General features: G+C 45.9%; 1 protein-coding gene across 2 annotated transcripts in view; it reads left to right on the forward strand.

The window, feature by feature from the left end:
* Positions 1-24,166, forward strand: part of LOC124723009 (proton myo-inositol cotransporter-like) — a 542,759-nt gene that overhangs the window by 423,942 nt on the left and 94,651 nt on the right. The gene's annotated exons all lie outside the window — the stretch shown is intronic.

Here is a 24,166-nt window from a genome sequence, read left to right on the forward strand (position 1 = left end):
GACCTTCGTCAGCGAAGGCACTGCATATTGACTCTAGAATGTTTGCTCTGTGCTCTCCTAGTGGCAAAACGCGGTACTACAAAAACTGTTTTTTAGATACCCTCTCGTACTTCATCAGCTACAAACGAACCTAGTGTCAGGTATACCTTCCTGTCATTGGTTGTATCGATTAATACCAACTATGTTCATCAGTTACATTTCTTTAGGAGGGGTAAAGTGCGAGTAAGAGAACAGAGCAAACTTTCAAAGGCAAAATACATCTTTAAAAGTGGAATAGTAAAAATGATTGTGCTCTCAATTCTGTGTTAGTATTAAAATACTCGCACGTGCTCTGAATAAGGCCTACTGTAACTGTTACATAAGGATTTCGAAACCAGATAGCATGTCACGCAGTCAAAAATTAGAAAATAAAACAAAAATTGCACCTAGACCCGTAATCGAACTTTCGAAATCGAATACTACAATGCAGATCTCTATCCGTTGCACTAAACGAGCAGCACAGCTACCGGGTGTTGAATCAAGATACTTATTGTACATCTGATAACGGTGTTACGAAATTCTTTCCTTGACGTACATTTTCAACCATTAATATTCCCGAGACGAAATGTTGTATCAGGCGTTTTTGTACTGTTAGTGTAACAAGGAATCGCTGTGGCGTCAGAGTGAGAGAATTTTCGTTAACCCTGCATAATTGGAAAACTAGCCTCGTTCCTTTTCTGTAATTGTATTGTGTTTCATCCTAAAAGTTAATAAGATTTGCTGCCTTGCTGTATTCTTGTTGGTGGTGGGAATGGGCCAACGAAGTTAGTTACGAAGCACGAGCCGAGCAACGTGAAGCACGCAGCCTCGGAATGGTGGCTCAATATCGTCCGGACGGTGCGGTGGAATGCTCGCTCTGCCGTAGACGGCGACTGCGCCCTTCGGGCTCTTAACTCCTAGTCTCAAAGAAGTTACCGCTCTTCTCTGTGAACTCATTTTAGCTGCTGTTGCCTTCGTGAATATACATATGAAGATCTGCGAATGCAAAATTTTTCGTGAATATACGTGCCTTTGACATCACACTTCATTGTTTTATTTGTAGGTGCAAATAGACAGCTTCTCTTGATGACCTGAAGCATTTCAATGTTTGCTACCAACAAATAACCTAAGAGAAATACTTCGCGCAGTGTTCGTTTACTTTATACTTACAGAATAAAAGACACACCACAATGCTGGCATTGGTTGAATATTTGAGATAGCAGAACCCTCATTTCCCCTAGACGCTGACTGCTACAACACATCCCCCCTTTTTTTTCATCTAGGGAAGCTTCTTTTGGCAGAGTTTTTCGTGATGTCGTTATTGTTTTATTTATCGTTTGGCATAAACACTTGAACATGTACGGTTCATTGGACATTAAAAATAACTCCAGCTGAGGAGCTAAGAAAAAAACTGCATCAGTTTTATGTACATTAGATTTAAAATATGCAGTAAAATGAACAGCACCGTGTGTGATGAGATAGACTGTAAAATGACCAGTAAATATAGGCTGTGAAAGGAGCCAATACGACGAACAATAAATTGTACATTCAGATGAGCTGTTGAATGAACATTAAAGTCAGTTATAAAAAGAACATTAAAATGAACAATAAGATAAATAATAAAAAGGACAATGAAATTAACAATAAATTTACGCTAATAAATTTGACTGTTTTAAGGAACATGGGTAGCAAGCATAATCATTATATATTAATGTCATACCAATCCAGCCAGGAGACTGCAGCGTCCTTCAGTTCGTGTGAAGCTGCAGTCAGTCACTTATTGTCAGTTGTCTGACACAGAGCACCACAGTCACAATGAGGGCTACAAGATTTGGTCTTTGTGTGGGGGGCGGAAGTGGGCCAGCAGATCGTCAAGCTGTCTGCGCTCCAGTCCGCCCGGACTGTCCCATGATGTTGAAATATGTGTCGAGTCGTTGCTCCACTAAGACTAATGGCGTTTCCTGAACCTCAGCCTTTTCAGTGATAAATGAGAAACGTCCTTATGCACTGGAAATTCTGGGTCACTTTTAATCCTCTTCGATTGACGGGCCACGAAGCCCTTTCTGCTTAGTGAAGGTTGGGCTCAGCACGAGCAACGATTGCAGGGCTGTAATTTTGGTGCGTCCACTGATACGCACCGTGTTGTCTAATTTGACATCTAGCTCCCTTACATCACTGCTTTTCAACCTCACAAAGGATCAGTATTTCGCGACAGAGTATGAAAGCCAAAGAGCGAAAGCTCTGCGTAAAACAGATGCTCACCAGCTGCTGGATATTGTTGCGGTTGTTGACTTCAGCTGCCGTGACTTCTAGGTATTTCTTAAAGAACAGGGTGCGATCCGGTATGCACCAAGGCACTTTCGAAACTAATAATGAGGAGGCTCTTTATTGTTGAAGCACACATATTATTCAGGTGAAAACACATTGTTTCCGTTTTGCTTGTGCTGACAGCCAGTCTCCAGTCAGTGTAGAATTTACCAACAACTTTAAGATCTTGGGGAAGGAGACTGCCAGTATCCGCCATCCGCTTGGCTTGGACAGCTATTGCCAGGTCCTCGACATAACCAAATTTACGTCCTTTTGTTTCTGGCATGCCTGATATGTACAGGGTGAAAAGCGCAGGCGCTAGCACCTATCCTTGAGGAAGGTCGTTGTCTATTTTTCGGACGCTACTTACGTTGTCTGTTACCCACTATTATTTGGAAGTTCTGTCACGTAGGATGTTACTGACGAGGCGTAAGGCATGGGATGGTGCGGCACTATTTATGTAGTAGACCATCTTTCCACATGGTGTCATATTCAACGGTTAGATCCATGAGAACAACAATCGTCTTGGGTCCTTATTGGAACCCTGCTTCGATGTGGCTAGTTAGGCTGAGTACCTGATCTTCACAAGTTCGGTTGTGACGAAAACCAGCTTGCCAGACTGGTAAGTTTTCTTCTAGTATCGGATCAGTGCTCCTTCAAATGAGCCTCTCCAACGGTTTATAGATGGTGCTTGGGAAAGATATAGGGCGATAGTTTTCTGATTTCCTTTGGTTTGCTGGATTTAGCAAATATATTATTTTATCTTTCTTGAACTCGGATGTATATGACCTTTCTGCATAATATGTGAAAACAACTGGTTCAGCCATTCTCTGGCTGGTCGGCGCTATGTATTAGGAATTCAGAGAGCACAGCATCGCCGGTTGTTGTGGCCGAGCGGTTCTAGGCGCTTCAGTCCGGAACCGCGCTGCTGCTACGGTCGCAGGTTCGAATCCTGCCTCGGGCATGGATGTGTGTGATGTCCTTAGGTTAGTTAAGTTTAAGTAGTTCTAAGTTCTAGGAGACTGATGACCTCAGATGTTAAGTCCCATAGTGCTCAGAGCTATTTGAACCATTTGAGAACAGCATCGAATCCTGGGCGTTTCCGTGTTTTCAGCTCACTGATGGCATTAATTCATCAACTGTGAAGTAGCGGGAGACTTTATTTGGAGCTTCTACCGGCTGACAGAATAGTTTCAGGTGGCGCTTGACAAAAATAGTGTGTTTTCTGTCTCTAGCTCTTCATAAGGATACAATTCTTGAGACAATTTGTTGGGAGAGAGATCTGGTATTTGTCGCTCAGGTACAATAGCATCTCGTAATTTCCTAGAAGGTTCCATGTTTTCCTGCTTGATTTGATAAAGTTTAATGCCTTAGTTCTTTCTTTCTGTTTTCTCCTTTGGGCTGCATCAAAGTTTCGTTGGAGTTCGTCGGTAATTTATAAGTCATTCTACAAGAATCTGTGGTACAGTTCCTCCGTCTTTAATTCATCCTGGGATATATTCCTTGCGATAAACCTGGGGAATACATCGTTTTGTAGTGCTGTTATTATCTTTACAAATCTATGATAACTGTACCACTTCACAGGGATCCACCGCAGAGATTGGTCAGTGTCATTACAAAATTTTTCCCACTTCGCTTTCCGAATTTCCATCAGGAAGGAACGGGTAAGGGGATACTGATTCCAATTTCTAGAAGGATATGGTAGTGTTGACTGTGTGGAAAACTATCCTTAACAAACCTGCGCACGGGGATAGGATGTGACAGGGAATTCCTGGTAGTACAGCTCATGTCAGCGTTCAAATGGCTCTGAGCACTACGCGACTTGACTTCTGAGGTCATCAGTCGCCTAGAACTTAGAACTAATTAAACCTAACTAACCTACGGACATCACACACATCAACGCCCGAGGCAGGATTCGAACCTGCGACCGTAGCGGTCACTCGGCTCCAGACTGTAGCGCCCAGAACCGCACGGCCACTCCGGCCGGCGGTCAGGGTTCATTTCAGTTTTTTGAGTGGCAGATTTGAAGGTGCTTTTATCTTTTGCACCACAGACCATGTACAAATGGATTTCTTCGGCTCAGTTTAATAACTTTTCCCCGTTTGCAGCCGATGTGCGGTATTTCCTGTCGTCGCGATGACTGTTGAAATCTTGGCGTATATTGTAGGGTGTGTATGAGTATCTACATAACATTCTGTGGCCAAGCTGTTTGAGGCTAATGGTTGGCAACAGTCCGCTGAAAGTGTGACCAGGGATACGTATTCGATGTTGCTTCTCATGTAAGTTAAGAGTCGATAATTTAGGTGATATGCAGCTCCCAATAAATCATAACCTTGGCTCCTGCCTTTGGATGTCTGTCTGTTCTTCGTTTCCGATGTGCTGTTTTTGGATGATGGCTGTGTCAGCTTAATTTTCCATTAACATATTGAAAGGCTTTAACTCTTAGAGCTGCTAAGCTTCTCTACATTCAATCGGCAAATTCGGGTAATGCTACCTATCTCTACTGTCAATACAGGTTCAGGAGTCTGATGCTTCTTAGTACTCGGATTAATCAGTCCGCGTGTTTGACAGCCAGAAAAATCCGCAAGTGGTCTGTCTGGTATCTAGGTCCACGTCAGAATCCAGGAGAGAAGCGCTTGAAGCTGCAAGGCGGCTGGGGTGCCTGCGGAAGAGAACACGACTACAAGCGGTAGCCGAGCTAAACACAGCTCACCCCACGGACAGACAAGGACAATACTCAAACAACCTATGTAAATAACGAAGAGCAAAGCGGAAAATTTTGCCGCAAGTATATCAGTAGGCCAAGATCAATGAGACAGACAATCCAAATCTCGACCAGAGAGAGACAAAGTGTCAAGTGACGTTGTTACCCAATAGTCTGTAGTACAGCGATGATAGTAACCGGCAATTTCAGACGCGAGCGCAGAACTGATTGACAGCAGGGAACATTATTGACCTTCGTATTCACGCGATAAGACGAAAGGTACGCTAACGCTGCGAGCGCAGCGCTGCAGCAAGACTACTCAACGATCATCTAGCTCCATTACATCCGACGGGCGTTAAACTTCCACGGACCTGGATACCAGATGCCTTCCACTCGATAAAGGCGCGTGTGGTCGGAAACGCTCCGACTGGTATCATGGTAGATGAAGGCTGGAATGGAGGCACGAGCCAAGATCCGTTCCATTCGACCATAGGTTGCTGGAGGGGAGGGTGTTCGGTGACTTCCATCGGAACATCGCTGGCAGTGGGCGCGCAGGGAGTTCCACCGATCCACGTGAATGCGAAAGGGACTGCCGGTGCAACAGTGCTGAGTCGTAGGTTTCCGCCAGGGGCGCCGGCAGTAGGGCCACATTGTCACCAGGAAACGGTGGAGCAGGTGGCGGCAGATACAACGCCTGCGCCCGAGACCGGAGCTGAATATAATCCGCCACCCATGAGTCTCCATCGCTGTCACTGGTGTCCAAACCTCAGTACTCCCATAGGGATCAGGCCCACACAGACGCACAAAGCGCTTACTACTGGGAGGGACGGGAGCGACGCTCTGAGTTTTCGGCATCAGAAGATGAAGCAGGGTGTGAGCTTGCCGCTCATGGATGAGCCCGGCGGGCTATAATTGTTAATCGACGTGATTCAGTAAGTGCTCAAAAATGGGGTGAGGGCTGACGTAGTAGCAGAGGATTCGAATATTTTCTCATTTGCTGCTTAAAGATTCAAACGAGACGTTCTGCTTGACCGCTTGAGAAGGATGGAATGAAGGGGTGTATGTGTGTTTTATGTTGTTGGAATCGCAGGAATCTTTGAAGGCGGAGTGGCGTTGGGCAGAATTGTGGTGAAATTTGGTGCCAACGTGACATCATTAGCCCACCTGACAGTTCACTGGAAGTTTTGAACTGTGGTGTCAGTCATAATCGTCGCATGCGTTCAACGTAAGGGTACTTCGACTAAGTGACCACAATGGACAGCCATATTGATCCCAAAAATTGACCCGCAAAATGGAGATGGGTGCGGTCCCAGAGGAAGCGGAGGGTAGGCCAAAACGGCCACAGGAGAGCGCGAAACAGAAGCGTTGGAACGCATAAAACCCCTTCCCTGATTCGCATCGGATCGCGTCCAAATTTCGTCGAATGGTTTTGAATGGTCCCTAGTGGCTCCACCTTGTATACCAGAGCAAAAATTTGCAGTCGCACTACGCTTCGAAGGGGCCAGATCACGTTCAATAGGTTTGTAGCCCCAAGGTGTCCTTAGAGTAGGGTTGAAACGCCCAGGGTTAGCAGCAGCGTCGAACGTTGTCACAAACGTCGTCCTGTGGCTCACTGCACTGCAAACCGTCGTTGTAGACGTCGAAATGTGTGTAAATCAACGCTCCAATGGAAGAGGTGGCTTCATTGTCACCCTTTATGCCACCCCTAAGAGCTTTTCGTGTCAATTCTGAGCGGCGGTTTGTCTGAAATGTTTCCCTCGGTTACCCATAAGGGAACAGCGTGATGGGTAAGAGAGGGATGTGACGAACTTCCCATCATGTGACACGTCCACGGTGGCGTTGGGCAGAATTGTGGTGAAATTTGGTGCCAACGTGACATCATTAGCCCACCTGACAGTTCACTGGAAGTTTTGAACTGTCGCCTTTTTTTCCCATTTGTCGACACCTTGCTGTTTGAAGCGTCACGGAGCCCCAGAGTGACGTGACAGGGCGCCAAGCTTTTGTACCATTACAGAAGAAAGTTATAGGCACCTTTGAGTCAAATTTCAAGCTTATGCGCCGTAATGGAAGACAATTACCAGTTTGGAAAAAGGGTTTCTTTAATTTTTCTGCGCAGAATATATTGGCGTTCCCGTCCACACGCTCTGTTTATACGTTATTGACACTTTGCATCAAAATTTATGATTGTGATGTGTGATAGATCATTGTTATCTAACTCTTGTTCTGCTAGCATCTGTATGTACTTTACTAAACCATTAATTTGTGTTTATTTGCAGCCACATACGTCAATAGCTCGGCAGTAATGGCTGAACAGTAGAAACGACGTAAATGGATTGTATGAATAAATAGGTTTAACAGTCAAAGGTGACCATTATATCTTTAAAAAAAGTTTTTTGTTTGTGAACACCATCCACGGAAAAGAAGCGGGAAAATGGTTTCAGACATTTGTAGCTTCCAGAAAGAAGTGACATGAGTGTTCCGGTTGTATGTTGCGTAACACGTTCAGGGCAGGATGTGGCCGTGGAACACTTGTTGCAGTGCAACTTGAGTGGTTTCCCTGGCTCGTTACCACGGCAGGGATTCGCGCAGGTCACTTTCCGCGCCCTATCTTCGTCCTATTGCGCACATACGATTTGCTCGACTGATTTCTGCGTCTGATGCGACTTGCTTACACAGTTACCGATTCATAAGAGCGATAAGGTCTTGAAAATCGACACGCAGTGTTTGCGTGGAACAATACCAGTATTTGTTTTAGAAGGCAGCTGAACTTGAGAATTGGCCGCTGTGGCCGTGCGGTTTTAGGCGCTTCAGTTTGGAACCGCGTGACCGCTACGGTCGCAGGTTCGAATCCTGCCTCGGGCATGGGTGTGTGTGATGTCCTTAGGTTAGTTAGGTTTAAGTAGTTCTAAGTTCTAGGGGACTGATGACCACAGATGTTAAATCCCATAGTGCTCAGAGCCATTTGAACTTGAGAGATGTTCAGTGAAATAGTTGCCACGTTGCTACTTTTGCTATTCGCGCGGCATTTAAATTACTTGCGTGCGTTCCTGCGGGAAACAATGTTTCGCCACATTTGTATGTTGGCAGTATATAGGGGGCGGTCAAATGAAATAGATACAAATGGAGAAACGTAAGTAATCTGTTCATTAGTTCAAAAGTAATCGCTATAAATGTCGATACAGTTATCCCACTGTCAATCAGAATGGTCTGTGCCTTCATGGGACAATGTTTGCGGTTGCCTACGGAACCATGATTGTACCCAGTCGTGCATCTCTTCGTCAGAAGCAAATAGACGACGACCACCAGTGGCTTTATTCAGGGCTTCGAAAACATGGAAAACACGTGGAGAGTTTTGGGGATTGTATGGAGAATATCTAAGGGCTTTCCAGCGAAACTACTGCAGCGTAGTCGACCCAATCCTGGCAACATGGAGCACAAAGAAAGGGAGGAGGAGACGAAATGATGCTTCATGACTTGTCAGAGTATCTGCCGTTACTGCAGGAGTACAGTGTCGAATCAGATTTATAAAGAACTTAACAGTATGAGTTCTCAAAGGACGTGCCTTATTGAGCGGCGTCTTGAGCAATGTCTTGATCGTCTTTACTCCTGGAGCATTGACAATGGCTTTCGCTTTTGCACTTACAAACGTCTGTATGAATTTCTGGCGACGCATTTGGTTTCTCCCACTATCTTTACATCTCGGGCCTGTTGCCCTTCCGTTCGTTGAAACTACAAAATTCCTGGGGCTCATGCTCGATAGGAAACTCCCTTAGTCCTCCCATGTGTCTTACCTGGTAGCCCGTTGTACGTGATTCCTCAATGTCCTACGTGTCCTCAGTGGTACTTCCCGGGGTGCCGATCGAACCACCACCCTCCTCCGTTTCTACCGGTGCCTTGTCCGTTCGCAACTAGACTATAGGTGCTTTGTTTACGCGTCTGCACGTCAATCCCTCTTACGCCATCGTGGCATCCGTTTGGCCACGGGCGCTATTTATACTAGCCCAGTTGAGAGTCTTTATGTCGAAGCTGCTGAACTACCACTGTCCTACCGCCGTGACTTTATCCTCAGCAGGTATGCATGCCGTTTGTCTGCCATGCGTGGCCACCCATCCTATGCCTCCATCTTTAATGATTCTTTTGATCGCCAGTATGGGCCACGTCCCTCTTCTCTGTTACCTCCTGGAGTCCGCTTTCGGCACTTGCTACGGCGGCTTAGCTTCACACTACCTGCACCTTTCTCGGTGAGTGTGAACCCTTCACCACCTTGGCTTCGTGAAGTGGCCTATGTTACCCTTGGCTTTCATTTGCTTCCTAAGGACACTACTCCAGCCTCAGTCTATCGCCTTCAGGTTCACGACCTTCGCATCGAACTTGGCGATAGTACTTTTGTGTGCATTGATGGCTCTCGGAGTGCCCGTGGGGTCGGGTATGCCTCAGTCATTGGCACCCGTGTCTATCAATATCGGCTTCCGGCACACTGTCCAGTATTTACAGCCGAGATCATCGCCCTGTATCAGACCACGGAGTACATCCGACGACACAGCCTTTTCAATTGTGTCCTCTGCTGAGACTCACCCAGCGCCCTTCAAAGTTTATGTGCGCTGTACATCGCCCATCCCTTAGTGCATCGGGTCAAGGAAAACTTCACTTGCTCACTCTTGATGGAGCCAGTGTGATGTTTCTGTGGGTTCATGGTCATGTCGGTCTTCCAGGAAACGAGGCTGCTGAAGGTACTGCCAAGGCTGCAGTCCTCGTACCTCAGCCCAATAGTTCCTATATTCCCTCCAATGATCTCTGTGTTGCCCACTCTCAGGAGGTGGTGTCCCTTTGACATCACCATTGGTCCTCTCTTCACGGGAATAAGCTCATGATTATTAAGCCTCTCCCAGCTACTTGGACGACCTTCTCTCGGCTTGCCCGCTGGGAGGAGGTAATTTTAATCAGGCTGCGTATTGGACACTGCCTTTTTAGTTATCGTCATTTGGTAAGTGGCGCTACCCCACCACTTTGTACACATTGCGCCCAAGTTTTAACTGTCCGCCACTTCCTGATGGAATGCCCATTTTTAACCGTTTACGTCCCTGCTCGGGTTTGCCGTCTGAGTTATCGGCCGTTTTAGCAAATGACGCGTTGGCTGTCGACCGCGTTTTACTTTTTATCCGCCTAAACAATATGGCGAAGGCCATTTAATTTTTAGTTTTGGACCTCCATTTCTGTATGGTGTCTTCTTAGCCCTTTTTCCACGTGCCTGTTTTTTAGCTGTCTTCTATTATGTCGCCGGCCGGCGTGGCCGATCGATTCTAGGCGCTACAGTCTGGAACCGCGCGACCGCTACGGTCGCAGGTTCGAATCCTGCCTCGGGCATGGATATGTGTGACATCCTTAGGTTAGTTAGGTTTAAGTAGTTCTAAGTTCTAGGGGACTGATGACCTCAGAAGTTAAGTCCCATAGTGCTCAGAGCCATTTGAACCGTGTATTATGTCAATTGAGCCTGCGTATAGTCGTTTTTTAACTCATCTCTGTCTCCGTGTTCTAAAGTTTTGACTTGGGCGCGTATGACCCTAGTTGTTTTTTGCGCCCTAAAGCAAAACAAAACCAAAACTAAAGTATGAGCTCACTTCTCGATGTGACGTTGCAACCCCCCCCCCCCCCCACCCCACCGCCACCACTAGCCTCAGTGCATGCACTTCGGCTGGGAAGGGTATCATAAAGCAGTTATATCCTATCCTGAGGCAAGCTGGCCCACATATCCTATCCCGAGGCAAGCTGACCCACAACTGTTGCAATTGGTCCTCGATATCCGACATACTGCAAATAGAGTTGACGCCAGCGCTGATTCCCCACGTTTTATCGGGGGCTGGATTTGAGATCGTGCTGGCCACGTGAGTACCCCATCACGCAGACAGTTCATAGACACACGTGCCATGCGTGGACGAGCATTGTCCTGTTGGAAAATAAAACCATGGTATTGTTGAATAATAGGTAACACACAAGGACGCAGCATGACCGTGACGTACCGTTGTGCCGCCAAAGTTCCTCCAGTCACTATCAGCCGTGACCTGAAATCATACTCTGTGGCTCCCCACACCATGACGCCACGTGTAACACGGCTGTGCCTCTCCAAAACACTGGAGTAATGGGACTTCTCCCCAGGTGGCCGCCATACTCTCCGGCGATGGTCATCCAGGGTAGTGCAGAACCGCGATTCATTGCTAAACGTGGTGCTACCCTGTCACGGCACCATTCCAAACGCAGCCGTTCGCGTTATGGTGTTAACGGCAGCCTACACATTGTACTGTAACTCCCTAGTCTGGCTGCTGCTGAACTCCGACCAGAGGTGCGGTATGGTACGGAATGTTGCACAGTAGTTGTTCTCAGATGCCAGGCACAGATGTGGAGGGGTTACGATGTGCTTGGTGCAAAAGATGGCTGTCCTCCCTGAGGTGGTCAGACCGGAACCTTGACGACGAGTATGCTAGCTCACACTTTCGCATGCAGTCCAGCATCTAGTTACTTTCGTACCCGAATGTCCCACAAATCTGATTATGGCAAGATTCGACCAGCCGGCCAAATGGAGAGCTACAGTGAGACCCCTTTCAAACTTAGTCTGTCTGGTGCTGATCACACTATGACACACGAGTACGCGCTATCTCCGTGTTCTTCACAATGATCACTCAACAATTAACGTTGTTCACGCCTCTTATGTACCCTGCTGGGCCTGTTAACAACGCTGAATAGGAACGAAAATGCTGCACTCAAGTGGCCGTTCTACCTGACACAGAGATTTGCAACTCTAGTCATTTACAGAACTGCCAATGGTGTGTACACCCTGACACACGACCACGTATTCTGAGTGCTTCTTGTTCTTTTGTCAGGTAGTGTATTTTCTAGCCTAATCGGATGGTTAAAAAAAAGACAGTTTAAATGTGTTTATCGTTTAGAACACATTTCATGGAGACGTTTGTGTTCTTACAAGGTTTATGATTTAAATCAGACCACATGTCTCATTTCGACAAGATAGCGTTTGTCTTGTTCTTTAGTAATTAAAGAGCAGCTGCTGGGGAGGTCGATTTCAGCTTTCAAGGAAGGAAGGAAGATTTGGTGTAACGTCTCGTCAACATCGAGGTCGTTAGAGACGGAGCACAAGCTCGGGTTGTATCAAGGATGGGGAAGGAAATCGGCAGTGACCTTCCACAGCAACCATCCCGGTATTTGCCTGGAGCGATTTAGGGAAATCACGGAATACTTAAATCTGGATTGCCGCTTGCGGGTTTGAACCGTCGTCCTCGCGAATGCGAGTCCAGTGTGTTAACTACGACCCGGCTGGCCGTGGAGTAGCAACGTCACTATAGCCATGCCCCTTCGCACATTTTCCGATCACCAAGTATTCGATAATTCGCATCAATACTAGATCCTCCGATCATATTTTCTCATTTTACCAGCAGGGCATCTCAGCAGGGTATCATCTATAATCTAGAAACGTATCGACCGGCTGATCTAGACGATTAATTGGTAACTTGCTGATCTCATATTCAGGAGAATAAGAAGTGAAGCCGTAAACAGACCAAAAATAGGTTAGAGTACCACTGTATTTTGCTAGACATGCTTCTATTGGTGACGATACGCTCTAAACTTCCTCAGACCTTTGAACTGGCCAGTTATAGGGTGAGCTGCAGCTGAAGGTGGAGTCCAGACCAAAATGCAGCTCTATATTTTTTACATTCACAAACATGGCCAGAGGTGAAAGAAGTGAAGAGTGACAGATAAGTCATGGTACTGACCAGGGATCGAACTCCAGGCCTTTGACCCCGTAGTCTGGCTGCGCCACGGTGCTGGGAGTTGGAGAAGGTAGGTAGACGGATAACATCTGCCAGGTCGGCATGATACAGTGTCTTCAGGCGAATCCTGTCATGGTTCCTTTGTTGGAATAATACATTATTTGGTTAATCTTGTCCAGGCAAGCCGGGACTTAGGTTGCAGTGACCTCGCTGTACGGAGGACTGAGAACCCATGTACTCAAAGACTAAACTTTAGAAATTTAACGTAATATTTCTGGCTTCGTTTAATACGTAATTTTTATCTTCCAGGTATCTTAAAAACGTTGTGTTGTTATAACTAACCCTCTGAAAAGCTCTGTCCCAAAGCGTAAAACATGGTTCAAGTGGGTCTGAGCACTATGGGACTTAACTTCGGAGGTCATCAGTCCCCTAGAACTTAGAACTACTTAAACCGAACTAACCTAAGGACATCACACACTCTCATGCCCGAGGCAGGATTCGAACCTGCGACCGTAGCGGTCGCGCGGTTCCAGACTGTAGCGCCTAGAACCGCTCGGCCACCCCGGCCGGCAAAAGCGTAAAAAATTCGAGCATTATGTCTTTAGTCCTCGATATCGATAGCGGTGGAAAATTTCTAATGTTAATTTACTGGGGAGGAGGAAGGAAAAAGTGAACGATCTTCATTAGATATTTGCTCTTTGTTGTTGCTTAGCCTGCGAATTTAAGATATGTTTCAGCTGTTACTCGAATTGTAGACTACATGGGAGGAAATAACAAAGTTATCGGTAGCTGAGAACACTTGGCCTTTACGTGCATGCGTGGCCACAGCACACAGTTGTTGTCCGCATGCTCTGCGGCTCAGTGCATTGGTGCCGGGCTAAAAAGATTCGATGCAAGTATATTTTTAGTGTGATAATGTGATAAGTTTCGCCATGGTTCGAATTCCACTTCAAATTATGGATTTCACTCCATGTACCACAGTTCGTTCAAAGGTTGAAGGAAGGCAGAGGGGTATCAACTGCAGTAGGACGATGCCTAATAAAGATTTGAGACACAAACGAATTAATGACATTACATGCCGTTGTGCATTGATAAAATCAGTGGGGAAAAATGAAAATTTGTATCATGCGGTTGCGATGACCACTATATCCGGATAGAGCAGTGATCAGTACATATGCCTAGCAAGCAGGAGATCCGGGTTCGAATACCGGTCTGGCGCAAAATTTCCAACTTTCCCCATTGACTTAATCAATGCCGCTGGCAGTTCATGTCATTAATTCCTTTTTGTCTTGATTCAAAGTGGCTGCAGGATCGTTGGGTAACATTAACCACAGCACATAGTTACAAAGCAGTCAACGAATAGGGATTACAACAGTTACCCCAACAGTTGCAAAAGACGTCTGCAACTGACACTGCTAACAGGAATCGTAGGTAACAGTGGTCTGACAACCATGAAAAGAAGGTGCTGATTGACTTCTGCTTTGGTAGCTTCCTATAAACTACTAACTGTCAATCATTTTGTCATTCTGATCCAGGTTTAGCAGCTGAAATCCACCTTTGCATAGCCGCGCGGTTAGAGGCGCCATGTCACGGGTTGCGCGGCCCCTCCCGACGGAGGTCAGAGTCCTCCCTAGGGCATGGGTGTGTGTGCTGTTCTTAGCAGAAGTTAGTTTAAGTAGGGTGTACGTCTAGGGACCGATGGATTCACCAGTTTGGTCCCTTAAGAATTTATTCTTTTCCACTTTTGCAGAAGCGAAGAAATATTAGCAAACCTGACTGATAATGGCATGTGGTGTGCGCAGATATCCCTCTCCTTTGCCTCGTCACACACTTTCCTGCATATTATAAAAGTGTATGTATGTATGATTGTTTCGCAACTCCTCCTAAACCAATGGATCGATTTTGACCAAACGTGATACACACATCACTTATTGTTTGGAAAGAACCACTGCGGGGGTGGAATGACGTCTCTATCAAAGGAGTGACGGTGGGAGTGAAAAAGTATCTTAGTTCACGACATGCAAATAGCTAGACTATATTCATCCTGTATTTAAGAATGAGAGCACTTTGTGACATGTAACAAACTTTACACAAATTTGAAACCTTTGCAAGACTTCTTCTCGCTGACGCCACGCACAAAATGATGAAAGGAAAACGTTTGATCGCTTACTGCATTTCCGTTGTTCATGTATAGATCTGATGCATCAGACAAACATTTTTACTCTAACTCTATTTGCAACTCTTTCGTAGAGAGTATTTACATATACCACCGGGTGTACCAGTAAAATTATATCACTGTACGACACATAGTTCAGGAGATATAACGTCATAAACACTAAGCTGAGTGAAAACGAAACTGCAGGGTGAAATTCGCTGGAGATATGGGTAAAATATGTGTACAAATACATGTTAAATGTGTTAAATATGTAACAAAGAAACTGGTAAAAAGCTCCACCCAAATCCTTGAACCGACACCAGTCAGACTTGGTACACATATTACTTGCTATCTGGAAATAAGTACTGTGGTGGTACGAACCAGCAATCTCTTATTACGTTGGGGGAGGGGAGGGGGATGATAACGTGGAGAGTGAAGGACGGACGGACAGACACACAGAGGGAGTAGGAGGAGATGGACAGAGGATGAGGGTGGATGAGTTGAAATGGAGGAGGGAAAACGATCAGGTGGACAGGGCGAGGGGGCGGAGGAGATTGAGAGGAAGAGGGGGCGGAGCAGATCGACTAATAGGAGATTGAAATGAATACATTCATGAGAACGCCGGGTACGCAGACTACACTATGTGATCAAAAGTATTCGGATACCCCCCAAAAACATAAGTTTTTCATATTATGTACATTGTGCAGCCAGGTATCCTTGTCACCGACCTCAGTAGTCATTAGGCATTGTGAGAGAGCAGAATGGGGCGCTCCGCGGAAGTCACGGACTTCGAACGTGGTCAGGTGATTCGGTGTCACTTGCGTCATACGTCTGTACGGGAGATTTGCACACTCCTGAACATCCCTAGGTCCACTGTTTCCGATGTGATATTGAAGTGCAAGCGTGAAGGGACACGTACTGCACAAAAGCGTACAGGCCGACCTCGTCTGTTGACTGACAGACCGCCGACAGTTGAAGAGGGTCGCAATGTGTAATAGGCAGACATCTATCCAGACCATCACACAGGAATTCCAAACTGCATCAGGATACACTGCAAGTACTATGACTGTTACGCAGAAGGTGAGGAAACTTTGATTTAATGGTCGAGCGGCTGCTCATAAGCCACACATCAAGCCGGTAAATCCCTCGCTTGGTATAAGGAGCGTAAACACTGGACGATTGCACAGTGGAAAAACGTTGTATGGAGTGACGAATAACGGTACACAATACGGCGATCCGATGTCGGGGTGTGGGTATGGCGAATGCCCGGTGAACGTCGTCTGCCAGCATGTGTAGTGCCAACAGTAAAATTCGGAGGCGTTGGTGTTATGGTGTGGTCGTGTTTTTCATGGAGGGGGCTTGCACCCCTTGTTGTTTTGCGTGGCACTATCACAGCACAGGCCTACATTGATGTTTTAAGCACCTTCTTGCTTCCCACTGTTGAAGAGCAATTCAGGTATGGCGATTGCCTCTTTCAACACGATAGAACACCTGTCCATAATGCACGGCCTGTGATCGAGTGGTTACACGACAATAACATCCCTGTAATGGACTGGCCTGCACAGAGTCCTGACCTGAATCCTACAGAACACTCTTAGATGGTTTGGAATGCCGACTTCGTGCCAGGCCTCACCGACCAACATCGATACCTCTCCTCAGTGCAGCACTTGGTGAATAATGGGCTGCCATTCCTCAAGAAACCTCCCAGCACCTGACTAAACGTATGCCTGCGAGACTGGAAGCTGTCGCCAAGGCTAAGGGTGGGCCAACACCATACTGAATTCCAGCATTACCGATGGAGGGCGCCACAAGCTTGTAAGTCATTTTCAACCAGGTGTCCGGATGCTTTTGAACACACAGTGCGTATTGTTAACGCACCCTACTGAGGTGGCGGTGAATCCGAAGACAAAAAGTTTAATGATGGATTTGGAAGAAATTTTCATCACTGGATTTGAGGTTGGTGCTTTTACTCCGCCGAACGAGATCATTAAGCTCTTCGGCCTTCTTGGTGCATTGTGCCGACGCTGTTTCGCCCTCTCCCTAACTTTCATTCTAAACCCATCAACAGTAAGACAACGTGCAAGAAATATATTGCATACGCAAAAATAAAGCGTCCACGCAGTCACTTGACGTATCATCTGCACTGTAGAGGTAACTTAGGGAGTACCCCAACGGCGTATATGTATAAGGGGGGGGGGGGGGGGACTGTTCACTGTATATGTAAATGATATGGTGGCGAAGGATTCTACATGAAGCTGTTCGAGGGTGTTGCTGTTGTACATAGGAAAATCGCTACGTCAGAAAATAGTAGTGAAATGCGGAGGTTCAGCCTTTGGTGCAGGGCCTGGCAGTTCACACTCAACATAAAGGAATAAAAGAAATTGTGCACAAATACAAGGAGCTATCCATTATTTTTCGATAACGTGATTGGTGATAAATAACTGGAAACAGTAACAACCGTAAAATGTCAGAGAATATCCTTTCGGCTCGTCCCAAAGTGAAACGATCGAGGAAAACCACTTAGCGAACGAGCAGAGATCCGTTGAGAATCAATAGTAAAACATTAAGGAAGTATAAAGAGTATCTTACGAAGAGCGATGCATTTCTGGTCACTGGTTCGCCTAGTAAGAGCGAGAACGTACGGACATGCTCTTGAACCGCTCGCAGCAGACGATATGACAGAGGTGCTGCGCATCACGGAGAGGTTTACTAAATCTAATCCTGCAACACATTACTTTCTCTCATGAAATGACCACGACAAGAAATTATATATATATATATGTATCCCATACAATCTACAGACTGCCCGACACACCATCGCGGATGGAAGGGGTGGACGTAAGTGGTTCTAGAAGTACACTCCGCCAGACACCATAATGTGGCTTGTGGGATGTAGATGTATATGTAACGTTAAGAAACGTTATGAAATGGAGTGAATACGTAAAATCTATAGTACGGAAGATTAGTGAAAGACTTTTTTGATAGATGGGTTCTGAGAAAGTGTTTCAACGGGGTCAGCATGTCTTAGAGTGTTATTGACCTCGTTGCAGGTCGCGATGACGATGCAGCAGCAGGTATGTAGAGCTAGGTGGACAGTCGTCGTAAACGCATAGAAACAGTGAGAACACAATAGCCAACGTATTCAGTACAATTAGTTCCGCAGTCAAAACGTCATTTTGCTGTGGTCAGCTCCCAGTGGCGCAGGATGGCCCTGAACACTGATGTTTGGTTTTATGTTATTTATTTAGCCTGATATGATTAAGGCCATCAGGTCTTCTCTTACGTCGGAATAGGATTTCACACATACAGCACTTTTTCTACATCAGTTATCTAAAAAATAATTATTTTAATATGACGGATAGTATAAAAAGATTTGAGTGTCTTTACAGACAATGTGTGTAATAATATTGAATATGAACTAGTAAGGTTAATACTGGCGGTACGTAGACTACAGCTGCTACTGTCACTGATGATGATGATGATGATGATGATGATGATGATGATGATGATGATTTTCCGATATATCTACTTCTGGAAAAATGAAATTTAAGGAGACTGCACCAGCTAAGAATACTGAGAAGTGAGAAAGATCTGGTTATTCATTTCTCTAATATAATGTGGGAGATTATTCTAGAGCTGGATTCCTGCTACTGAGAAAGGCTTCAAGAAAGTGGCTGAACGATGGAGGAACGGAATGGATTGTGCTCTGATGGTAACGGTTGTTTCTGCCATGTTCAGACAGGAGCGTTAAGTTTGAGGAGAGACATGAGGGGCAGCGTACGTTGGTATAACGGTAGAGAAAACAGGGGACATGCAAATCTCTTAGCTTGTCTGCACGATGCCAGGATAACTGTGCATATGATGGTGAAATACGAGCAAAGAGTCAATAATCACACACTGTAACGAACACAGGCATTAATAACCAGTTGCAGACGCCATGAGCATTCCTGAGAAAGGTCCTTTCAGGGTAACATCGCTGTAATCAATAATTGGAAGTACAAGTGTTTGTAAAAGTTCTTTTTCAGGTCAAAAGGGAAGAGCTTTTTATATGTTGGTAGGGCATGGAGAGATGCTGATGCATTCTTCCACATTGTAGTTACGTGCTCAGTCCAATTTAGGTTTTCATCCATTATTACTACTACTACTACTACTACTACTAGACTCTTTGCTGAAGGAGAGAAGTTAATATTTGTTCCATTTAGGGTTAAAGATAGTAGGGATTCCCGATTTTTCGGGCTAATGAGCCTAGAATGGCCAACCAGTACCTCTTGGGTTTTGGATGGGTTGAGCCTTAATCCTATATCCTACGCCCATTTTGATAGTGCACAGAGATCGGAATTGAGATTCTAGATACCTGTCTTCCTCTGTGACTTCATCGTGCTGGACATGATGCACTGCTGGCGAGGCGTCAGGTGCAAGAGCAATCATTGCACTTCATTTCGGAGAAATTTAGGTACCTAGCGACTGGAAGAAAGCGCAGGTCGTTCCCATTTTCAAGAAGGGTCATAAATCAGATGCGAATAATTATAGGCCTATTTCGCTTACGTCAATCTGTTGTAGAATAATGGAACATGTTTTGTGTTCTCGTATTATGACGTTCTTAGATAATACAAATCTCCTTCATCATAACCAACATGGATTCCGCAAACAGAGATCATGTGAAACTCAGCTCGCCCTATTTGCCCAAGAAATTCACAGTGCCGTAGACACTGGCGAGCAGATTGATGCCGTATTCCTGGACTTCAGGAAGGCATTTGATACGGTTCCGCACTTACGTTTAGTGAAAAAAATACGAGCTTACGGAATATCGGACCAGGTTTGTGATTGGATTCAGGATTTCCTAGAAGAAAGAACACAACATTTCATTCTTAACGGTTCAAAATCTGCAGATGTAGAGGTAATTTCGGGAGTACATCTACATCTACATTGATACTCCGCAAGCCACCCAACGGTGTGTGGCGGAGGGCACTTTACGTGCCACTGTCATTACCTCCCTTTCCTGTTCCAGTCGCGTATGGTTCGCGGGAAGAACGACTGTCTGAAAGCCTCCGTGCGCGCTCTAATCTCTCTAATTTTACATTCGTGATCTCCTCGGGAAGTATAAGTAGGGGGAAGCAATATATTCGATACCTCATCCAGAAACGCACCCTCTCGAAACCTGGCGAGCAAGCTACACCGCGATGCAGAGCGCCTCTCTTGCAGAGTCTGCCACTTGAGTTTATTAAACATCTCCGTAACGCTATCACGGTTACCAAATAACCCAGTGACGAAACGCGCCGCTCTTCTTTGGATCTTCTCAAGCGTGATAGGACCTTTATTGTTTACAATATACATAAATGACTTAGTTGACAACATCGGTAGCTCCGTGAGGCTATTTGCAGATGACACGGTTGTCTACAAGAAAGTAGCAACATCAGAAGACTCGTACGTACTCCAGGAGGACCTGCAGAGGATTAATGCATGGTGCGACAGCTGGCAGCTTTCCCTAAACGTAGATAAATGTAATATAATGCGCATACATAGGGGCAGAAATCCATTCCAGTACGATTATGCCATAGGTGGTAAATCATTGGAAGCGGTAACGACCGTAAAATACTTAGGAGTTACTATCCGGAGCGATCTGAAGTGGAATGATCACATAAAACAAATAGTGGGAAAAGCAGGCGCCAGGTTGAGATTCATAGGAAGAATTCTAAGAAAATGTGACTCATCGACGAAAGAAGTAGCTTACAAAACGCTTGTTCGTCCGATTCTTGAGTATTGCTCATCAGTATGGGACCCTTACCAGGTTGGATTAATAGAAGAGATAGACATGAACCAGCGAAAAGCAGCGCGATTCGTCATGGGGACATTTAGTCAGCGCGAGAGCGTTACGGAGATGCTGAACAAGCTCCAGTGGCGGACACTTCAGGAAAGGCGTTACGCAATACGGAGAGGTTTATTATCGAAATTACGAGAGAGCACATTCCGGGAAGAGATGGGCAACATATTACTACCGCCCACATATATCTCGCGTAATGATCACAACGAAAAGATCCGAGAAATTAGAGCAAATACGGAGACTTACAAGCAGTCGTTCTTCCCACGCACAATTCGTGAATGGAACAGGGAAGGGGGGATCAGATAGTGGTACAATAAGTACCCTCCGCCACACACCGTAAGGTGGCTCGCGGAGTATAGATGTAGATGTAGATGTAGATGTTAAGTTCGGCAAGTAAATTGTCGAAATCGACCATGTCAAAGGCTTTGTTGAGGTCTAAGAAGCACGTGATAGCAGTCTCTTGTGCATCCGCAGCGAGCTTCAGCTCGTATATTATCTTTGTTAAGGTAGATGTTATACTGCGATGTTTACGGAAACCTGATTGGCATTTGTCTAGTAAGTTGTTTGGTAGTTAGGTAGGTTGTTAGTTGGTCTTGAACTATATATTCTAAGGCCGAGGACATACAGGAAGAACGGAAGATCAGTAATGAGAGGATGCTGTGCCAACGTCCTTTTTAGGTGGTAGGTTAATTATTCCCTGTTTGCAGGCCTCGGGGAAAACACTTGTGGTTAAGGAGTCATTGAAGATAACTTACAGTGTGCAGTAGTGTGTCTATAGTAAGCTTCACCACTTGGAGTGAGATGCCGATCAGATATGCATGTTGGCTTTTCTGACAATATTCCAAGTAACAAGTAGAATTTTTCGTAACTACAACGTTTACGACCCGTGAAATAATCGGTAAGCCTCTGTTCCGTTTGCGGTTTAGTTGTGGTTGCAGGTTCATTTCTTGGGCTGGAACAGGGGGATCAGCTGCAGCTTTTACTTTCCGTATACCGAGACCACTCAGGTTTTTCCACAGGAAAGCTGGCCTGTTTCTGTTGTCGGTTAATGTATGGGCATGCCTGAGTTTAGCGTTTCTCACAGCTGGACTGGCTCTGTTTAGCTTCTTCTTGTAAGCAATATGATTCAGGCTTTGGGCGTAGTTTGTATGATCGGTGTGGAGCGTCTCTGATCTTCATGACCTGTTTCTGTTGTTCAATTAGCCAAGGTGCAGGTTTGTTAGCTCAGCATGCGGCCGGCTCACGGAATCGCCAGACGAGAATACGGCAGCGGTGACGAAACGATATCTGAATCTCGGCGAGCATAGGGCTGCGTCAGGCTCGGGCAAGCGGCAGCAAGCTCCATTGGAAGCCGGCCACGCCCATGGAGGTGTAATAAGGGGAGTTGTCATGACGTCACAGACTTGAAACCGAGGTCTGCTATGTTGGTAGGGCCAAACATTAGCTTCCACTGGAAGTGTTTTGATAAAAAATGCCAGCTTGCATCTTTTACAGGTGTACCAGTCGTTCTGATTATAGTCTAAAGTTTAAAGAAATCACGTTTCATTCGTAAGCGGTCACGTTCAAGCGATATCTTCTTTTATATACACCAATTTTATTTGCGATGGCTACTTTCGCTGTAGTTGTTTTATATCTGTAATTTGACGTTAGATTGACTGTCAGTAGGACTCGAAGAGCGTTCTGGTTGAACGCTGTGAGAAAGAAACTGTCCAGGCATACCAAAACATGTCCTCGGCATTTCGGGAAGATGCGTAGGTGGAACATAAGTTTCGTTATTCCGCATTAAGAAAAATGCTGGATAACGTGAGCAGCCATTTCACATTACATACTCCGCTTCTCGGTTATTCGAAACATGTAACAGAAAGAACGTTACGTTAACTAGGCGAAATGCGTCGTATTACTGTTTCAGATAGGTACTTAAGACCAAAAAAATCGCTTGAAAGTGCCTTCCTGATGCTGCATTACTCACAGAAGCACTGCAACTTCTGCTATTTAAAACAACTGTTGCGTAAACACAACAGAAAATCAGAACAAGAATCAATCGTCTGCTGATGTTTTGACAAACTAACAAGGCGGCGCCGGCTTCAGAGCAACGCACAGCATGAGTCTATAGCGCCGGCGCCCCGTATTATACCTCCACGGTCACGTCGTTTGGCGCGAACAGCCTGAGTCGGACCCAGTACAGAAAGCACCAGAGCGCATCGTCATACCGAGGACTCCGTCGTACGACACAGCGTCAGCGGCAACAGAGTGCGTGCACACTGAGCGGGTGGCGACTCAGCAGGAAGTCAGGTGCAATTACGAACCGTGGACCCCCGGGTAGACGCTCTGAAATCGGTTGAAGTCAGCCAGCACATAGCTCCCGGATGGAAGACAGCAATCCAACTCAGGGCAGCGTAAGAACTAGACGCAGCCTGTAGTGCTAGTTAGTGCTAGTATCAGTATGCTGGATGACACGCATCAGGTCTAAACGACTATCACAGGTACTTGTCGGGGTCAGCTGCAGACGAGAACAGATACTGTGTAGCGGGGGCGGGCGGTAGTTAAGTTCGCTCGACCCCTCCCAGTTGTTAACAGGACAACCTTTCTGATCACGTAAGCCCTGGAAGTGGTACAGTGCCAGAATAGGAACTGTTGTAAACGGGATCACCACTGCGACAGTCTGGCCTCTGTACTATGCTGCGCCAAATGTGTTCTCGCCCCGTGTGATAACTAGTCTCACCCTAGGACCATGTTAGACACGTCCATCATGTCAGTGCAGTCACTTTACAGTTACAGAACACGGTGATAGCTTCCAGGAAGTGGTGCCAACAGTGTAGTGTACGGTGCAAAGGTTCTCGCTTACCAAGCGATAATGCGACCAGTTGTTGAGTATTGTTCCAATGTTTGGAGTCCTTATCGAGTAGGCATCACAACATACATTAAACTAATTCAGAAATGCGCTACTGGGATCGTAACAGGTCGGTTCAAAAATGGTTCAAATGGCTCTGAGTACTATGGGACTCAATTTCTGTGGTCGTCAGTCCCCTAGAACTTAGAACTGCTTAAACCTAACTAACCTAGGGACATCACACACATCCATGCCCGAGGCAGGATTCGAACCTGCAACCGCAGCAGTCGCGCGGTTCCGGACTGAGCGCCTAGAACCGCGAGACCACCGCGGCCGGCAACGGGTCGGTATACGCCATAAGTATGTGTAACAGAGAAACTCGGGGAATTGATATAGGAATTTTTGAAGAAAATGCGACATTATTCTCTTGAAAACCTATAGAATAAATTTACAGAACAGATAGTCTAAGAATCATGTGCGACAGTTTTGCTGACACCGACGTACACTATGTGATCAAAAGTATCGGGACACTTCGTTCCAAAACATCTAAAAG

The sequence above is a fragment of the Schistocerca piceifrons genome, chromosome X (assembly GCF_021461385.2).
Source record: "Schistocerca piceifrons isolate TAMUIC-IGC-003096 chromosome X, iqSchPice1.1, whole genome shotgun sequence".
In the NCBI taxonomy this organism is placed as follows: Eukaryota; Metazoa; Arthropoda; class Insecta; order Orthoptera; family Acrididae; genus Schistocerca; species Schistocerca piceifrons.